This window comes from Crinia signifera, chromosome 2 (assembly GCF_055691185.1).
Source record: "Crinia signifera chromosome 2, ASM5569118v1, whole genome shotgun sequence".
In the NCBI taxonomy this organism is placed as follows: domain Eukaryota; kingdom Metazoa; phylum Chordata; class Amphibia; order Anura; family Myobatrachidae; genus Crinia; species Crinia signifera.
In genome coordinates this window covers 72231708-72239026 of record NC_139218.1, presented here as the reverse complement: position 1 = coordinate 72239026, position 7319 = coordinate 72231708, and positions in this window count along the sequence as shown.

The window sequence follows — 7319 nt, the reverse complement described above, 5'->3', positions numbered from 1 at the left end:
ACATGTATATCAAACATGCAAAAAAACAGGATAAATAAAATAATATGGCAGTATATTGAAATTAGTTATTTAATAAAAGTATATAAAAGAGGGTTTGTGTCCAAATACAATTTCATGCAGTGTTATATAGTAAATGGGGATGCAGTTAGTATCCCGGCGGTTGGAAAACCGGCGGTCGGGAGCTCCCCGGGAGTTGCAAACGATACATCGCATGCGATGTATCATTTGCAAAACTTGGCAGATCAAGTGCCAAATCGTGTGTCCCCCTCCCGGGGAGCTGCAGGGGGAAATCAGGTCCGACTTGCCCTTAGGACAAGTCGGACTAATGTATGGGGGCCTTAACCTTTCCTTCCTTTGACTGTACTTCTTTTCTCTTCAACTCTGTTTTCTGTCCTGCAACCAAGATCTTATCCATTCAACTATCTTAGAATCCAATCCCAAGCTTTCAAGTTTATTTAACAGGCTGCGATGTGGGACAGTGTCAAAAGCCTTACTAAAGTCTAGATAAGCTACATCTACAGCCCCACCTTGATCTATTACTTTAGTCACCCATTCAAAAAAGTCAATAAGATTTTTACTTCCCCCAGTAAACCCATGCTGTTTCGGATCCTGTAAATTGTTGGTTTTGAGATATTCTACAACTCTTTGTTTTAAGAGTGTTTCCATCAATTTGCCTACTACTGATGTAAGGCTCACTGGTCGATAGTTGCTTACCTCTTCCTTGCTTCCACTTTTGAGCAGTGGGATTACAACTTTTTTGCTTTCACAATACAGTACTTGCTACTTCTTTCGCAAACCACAATCCTTTCCTTGTGTTTTTCCTAACTCTTTTGATACAAATTAATGGCCCTTATTCTGATCGGTGCGGCCCGATCAGAAATATGCGGTGATGTCCGTCTTTGCGAATCCCCGCCTTCCATACGGATCGCCACCTCCGTCCGTATGCGGATATGTGGCGGTCCGCATGAATGTGGACGGGGATACGCCTCCTCCATGGTGGGAGCAGCCCCTGCATTCGATGGTCGCCGAACATCGAATGCAGGGCCGCACGCTCCACCAGGTCCCGCAACACAAGACCACACGGACACTTGTCCGTGTGAAATCTTGTATGGGGGCGGGCAGCTGACATCCGGCGATGTCAGATGCCCGCCCCGTACCCACGCGTCACGGCCTCATTACCATGCATACGCCCCGCGTTTGCATGGGAACGCCCATGAAACGCGGGGCGTATGCATAGGGTAATGAGGATAAGTAGCCCCTCACGCCCCTCTACGCCCCCTGTGCGGCGTATAAAGAATCCATGCGGCGAAATCGCCTGCACATGCGCAGAGTGACCTCTGCACATGCGCAGACGATAAACATCGGCGGGCCGTACGCAAGCGGGAATATCCGCACCGATCAGAATAAGGGCCAAAGTTCTGTTGCTTTTAGTATTGCACTTTTTAATTTTTCCCACTTCTCCTGTACTCTTCCAAGTTCCTCCACTCTGCCAAAGAAACCCTTACAGAGTTTCCCATCTCTACAAAATCAGCCTTCCTAAAATCTAACACCTTTGTTTTTGTTCTGTCTTTATTTTGAACCATACTGCTTGATGGTCAATGGGTTCCAGGTTTTCTCCCACATTTACAACAGATATCCTGTCACCATTTGAAAGTATAAAGTCTAATATTGCGTCCTTACTAGTGGGCTCCCTCACCAATTGCTGGAGGGATGCTCCTTGCAAGGAATTGAGAATGTCCCTACTTCTGGTGGAACTTGCAACAGGCAGCTCCCAGTTTACATCAGGTAGATCACCTCTACTTTTAATGCCATTTATTGATGTCCTGCAATAGGCTCTTGTCAAGTTTCTCTTCCTGACCTGGTGGTCTGTAGATCACCCCTATACGAAGAATCGCCTTCTCCCCTGTTTCTATGGTCACCCAAAGGGCCTCGGTTTTTTCCTCAATACTTTGTATTAAGGTAGTCTTTATGCTTTTTTTCACATATATTACAATGGGCTACCACTATCTCAGAATGGCGGTAACTCAGGGATACAATGTGCTGCTGCCTAATGTTGATACATTGGGCACCTTCGCATTTCCCATACAAACCTAAGGGGGTGAGGCCAGTGGTGGGGCAGGAGGGATTGGAGATTCCTGCTACGGTCCCTCCTGATACATTCAGGGGATACTTAATATTTGAGGATTTAGCTGCAAATATTGAATGATAAATGGGCCCCTATATGTGCTGTCCAGGGGCTGGCCTTAAGGCTAATTCAGCACCAAAGGTAGTTTAATAAAAATTGCAGTTTTTGCTGTTACGCGTGCACATTGTATTAGTCTATTTAAAAACAATAAAAGTTCTAAAACACAGCTTCCCTGCTGTGCCCAAATAGCAGATATGTTGGGCACTTGTACGGTACAAACAAGAAAATTATATTTTATCTCCCCGTCTCTAGGAACAGCAGCATATTATTGCATCACCTGTTAATTATGGGTGTTATTATAAATGTAACTTTATCTATCAGATAGGGCAATGTAAAACAAGTATAAACAGGCATTCATGAAACAATTCTGGCAATTCCCAGGGTGTTCCTATGAATTGTAGCATTCCAAAAGTGTCAAGAGAACCACATTTGATGTCAAATTAATTTTATTTGAAGTGACAACTAGATACCCACAAATGATGTCCTGGTTGTGACCCGGACTGAGCAATGGCTGGTTATTTGGAACCGCAGATTTGGAAGTACAGTTTGAAAAGAAGGAAGAATCTGTGCACCATGGAACATCGGAAGACATGCAATTACATCCCCTCGCATGCGGCTAATAGCAGGAGAAATAATTTGATGGTATCTCACCATCGTATGATTTCTCCTGCCTCCGCTAATAAAAGTCAGACAAAATGTACTTTTTTTACAGCCACTATCAGCCGAAAAGGGGGCGGGCGCTTATGTCATGTGACGTCAGCTGCCCTGCCCCGAGCAAGCATCCCTTGGGAATGCTCAGCATTTTCATATGGATGCCCATAAAACGCTGGGCCTTCCCTTGATACTGCCCCCTACCCTATTTGTGTGAACGCCTCAGCAAGTGGGATACTCACCAAAGGCCTTCGCACAGGGGATCTGCACATGTGCAAATATCTGCATGCGCAGACCTTTCACCAGAGAACGTGGCCGAATTTGGCCCCTTCTGATCAAACTTGAAATATGTCTTTTGTTCTTTAAATCGGCAAAAGCATGTGCACTGCAGGTGGGGCAGATGTAACATGTGCATAGAGAGTTAGATTAGGGTGCGATGTGTTGAAATTCAAATCTGAATTGCAGTGCAAAAATAAAGCAGCCAGTATTTTCCCTGCACAGAAACAAAATAACTCATCCAAATCTAACTCACTCTATACATGTTACATCTGCCCCACCTGCAGTACAGCATGGGTTTGCCCAGTTTTACAACAAATTTGTCCTGTGATCAGGTCATAATTAGGCCCCATGTTGCACAAGTGGGCTGGTTGTAAAATGTTCAGAAAGTTTTCATATGGTCGATTGTAATGTGTTCTCAAACCAGGGTTGCCGCCCCTCCCGCATTTAGCGGGAGTATCCCGCTTTTTGATCCCTTCTCCCGGTCTCCCGGGAATCTATGGGATCCTCCCGGCTTTTAGGCTGCCTGTCAAAAAAAAAAAAAACCCAGTGACTGCGCATGCGCAAGTTACAAAGCGCAGGGGCTGACGGTGACCTCGCGGCTGTCCTATTACATGCCGGCCGGGGTTCTGTAGCACCGGACGTGGTCAGGTCACCGTCATAGCCCTGGCAGCGGCAGCACAGTGACAGCATGGGGCAGACGCGGGAGCAGCAAAGGAAGCAGCACGAGCAGCAGGGGGCAGCGCCGCAGAGTACATGGTAAGCTAGCGGCAGGCTTCCCTGAGTTTGAAGAAACTCAGGGAGCCCGAGGTGTGCTCCCACCACCACCAGTGACGTGACTAAACGCGTGCACAGGGGGCAGCCGTACAGAACTTGTGGCCCTCTCCCAAAGGAGAAAGGCCCCATGGTTCCCCTGACCTCCCTCAGCCATAAGGCCTAGGAAGGAAAAAAGGGATCGGTGGGTCCTCTTCGCCAAAGCTTAGAGGGACCCGCGTTTCCTCCACCCCCGGAAGGGTTTCGGACGGTGGGTCCTCCGCACCCGAAGGTTTGGAGGGACCCGCTTAGGCTTCCCTCCGCCTTGCGGCTCGGGGTTGCCCTCGAGGGAACCGGGACTCTCCCCAAAAGGTGAAGAGTCCCGGTCACGTTTGGGGAACGGAAGGCCCGTTAGGGACAGCCGCACTACCCAAATGAAAAAACGTGACAAACTAACGAAAAAACGTGAAGTGCAAAACGTGCAAATCATAAAAAGAAAAGAATAAGGCCCTAGCCAGAAGGCCTTCCCTACTGCTTCTCTCCCTCTGCTCCCCGTTGTTTTCTTTAATAGGGCTCGGGCTCAGGCTGTCTCTTCTCCCCCCCCCTCGCTACAGACCCTCACGCTGCCGCTGCAGCTTCATAAAAATTGCTCCCCTCCCCACTACCTTATAACATATAAGGTGCAGGAGGAGAGGAACATTTCTTTTTATAAAGCAGCAGCAGCGTCGTGGAGGGAGGGAGGGAGGGAGGGAAGAAGGAAAGATTTTCAAATTTGCAAAATGTAACTATAAAGTACACTCTGAAATGTACTTTGCATAGCTCCGCCCATGGCCCGCCCCATTTACATGCCCGTAAATGAGGCGGGGCCATGGGCGGAGCTATCCAAATTACGTTTGAGAGCTCCCATGCCCCCTATATCCTCTAACAAGCTGCTCTCTCCCGCAAAGCCCAGCTCAAAAGTCGGCAAGTATGTCTCAAACTATGATTTTAGTTCTACCAGCTATACTCCTATTTACACTGTATCTTTCTACACACCCTGTACGTTACCTTGTAATTTGTTTTTTTTGTTTGCTATGTACGGCGCTGCGGACACTTTGCGGCGCCTTATAAATAAACGTACTACTACTACTACTACTACTACCAGATTTTCATTCCAACTAGCTAGATTGCAAAAATAATCTTAAACCCTGTATACACAACAGAGCTGGACTAAAGGAGGTTATAGGGGGTAAGCACTCCTGGGCCCGCCATGTCTGAAAGTTTTCCCCCACAATCACCTCCCTCCTTTCACCTTCGCAGATCAGATGTTGCTGTGCATCACTGTTCTGAGCATCCCCCCCTGTCATTTCTGATGACCATGCAGTCAGAAGCGCGGATGCGCTGCTGAGCTGTAGGTGTCCGGACTAGGTGGGACATTGTGACAGTCGCAAAAAACATGACTGTCTCGCGAAAATCAGGACAGTTGTGACTCTGAGTTATGGTTCTAAGAAAAATGAATTTACTTTTGTAGAAAGCAGTGTTACTGTATGCCTGGTCCCATATTATGGGCAGGGCAGCCTGGTAGACACAGCGGTGTATAGTGCGTGGGGCATGACTTGACATAGGGGTGATATGATGTGGCACAGGAGGCTGTTAGTTGGGGCATGGCTGCATGGTCACATCATTGTGGCCAGAGCCGGATTAACAATGGGCCTGATGGAGCTTTAGCTCCAGGCCCACTCTCTAAATAGGCCCATTTTGTAGCTGAGGGTCAGGGCTTTCCAACGAGACCAGCCCCGCGTCGCTAGCCCCCGGGAACCAGAGATACCGCCAGGCAAACCTGGAACGTTTTCCCCATAAGATAAAGTGGGACCCGCTAATTCCGACCTCCGCCCGGCTCCAACGGCTGCCAGTTCCCCCTCCGGCATCACAGAAACTTGAGGTTGATCTCAGTCTAACCCAAATGGCTGGGCCTTCAATCTGATACCTGGTCAATATGGGTTCATTGGTTCTAGAGATATTGCAGGTAAAACTATTTTTTTTCATTTCTGAAATGTAATTTCATGGCTGTTCATGTTGTTTGAGGGCAGATTTCTCTGGAAGTAAACGGCTCAGTTTCACGGGACCAAAATCATTTGAAGGCTACATGTAAATGGGTCAGTTGGTTCCGAAGATATAGCTGGTTGTTTAAAGGGGGGCGGGGGTGGTTTTCTCTCCCCCTCACACCAGAAAATGCAGGGACTAGGCTGGTGTAAAAGGGGCCTGTCCGAGAATGTCCCTGCATGATCCTGGGACCATATTCGCTGCATTTTCTGGTATGAAAGGGGTATTATTTCAAATAGCCAGGACATGCAGTGCTCTGAATACAGCCGGGCAGCCCCCTGCTCTCTGCCCAGCTGTTAATGGTTGTCATTTCTGCCCGGCGGCGACTGTCCCCCAGTTACCGCGAGCATGTATTCCCCCTTGGCAATGAGCATGTAATCCCACATGGCAATGAGCATGGAACCCCTGGCAATGAGCATGAAACCCCTGGCAATGAACATGGAACCCCTGGCAATGAACATGTAGGTCAGCAACACTTATGTAGAATAATTTTTAATAGGCATTGTGGTGTTTGGCATACTGTAATACGTAATGTAGATTATGGTGTGAGGCTTAACATGTAATGGGCATTATGGTGTAAATTTTTGATGTGCGCCTTTGGCGTGCAATGCCCCTATTTATGAAGCATATTGTGCATTATTGCTCAATCTGTTTGGTATAGTGCAGGCATGTCCAAACTATGACCCTCCAGCTGTGAAACTACAAGTCCCATCATGCATTGCCACAGTTTTGCAATTAGGGAATGCTAAAACTATGTCAAGGCATGCTGGGACGTGTAGTTTCACAACAGCTGGAGGGCCACTGTTTGGACATGCCTGGTATAGTGTGTATTTTGGCACAATCCATGTGGCAAAATGTGAATTTTTCCTTAATCTGTGTGGCATAACGTGTATTTTGACTCAATCTGTGTGCCATTGTGTGAATTTTTGCTCAATCGGTGTGAATTTTGTCTCATTCCATGTGGCATAATGTGTAAGAAGCAAGTACAGTATAAGGCAGGGCTGCAGGGCCGGCGCCACCACTAGGCAAATCTAGGCATTTGCCTAGGGCGCCGGCCACTGGAGGGCGGCATTTTGTGCCGCCCGGGTACCTGTCCTACGGCGCCGTGTATTTAAATCTGGCGGCGGAGGCAGCGGGGGTCCCTGCAGTCCATTAGAAATCACGAGCGCTATCCGCCGGGCTATGCGGAAGTGCTTCTAGTGTGAAAACTCTGGCAGCACGGCGCACGCTGATCTCAGTGATTTCTAATGGACTGCAGGGACCCCCGCCGCCAGATTTAAATACACAGCGCCGCAGGACAGGTACCCCCCCCCCCCCCCCCCGACTCGCCTGGGGCGCTCCAGTGCCTTGCACCGGCCCTGCAGGGCTGGGC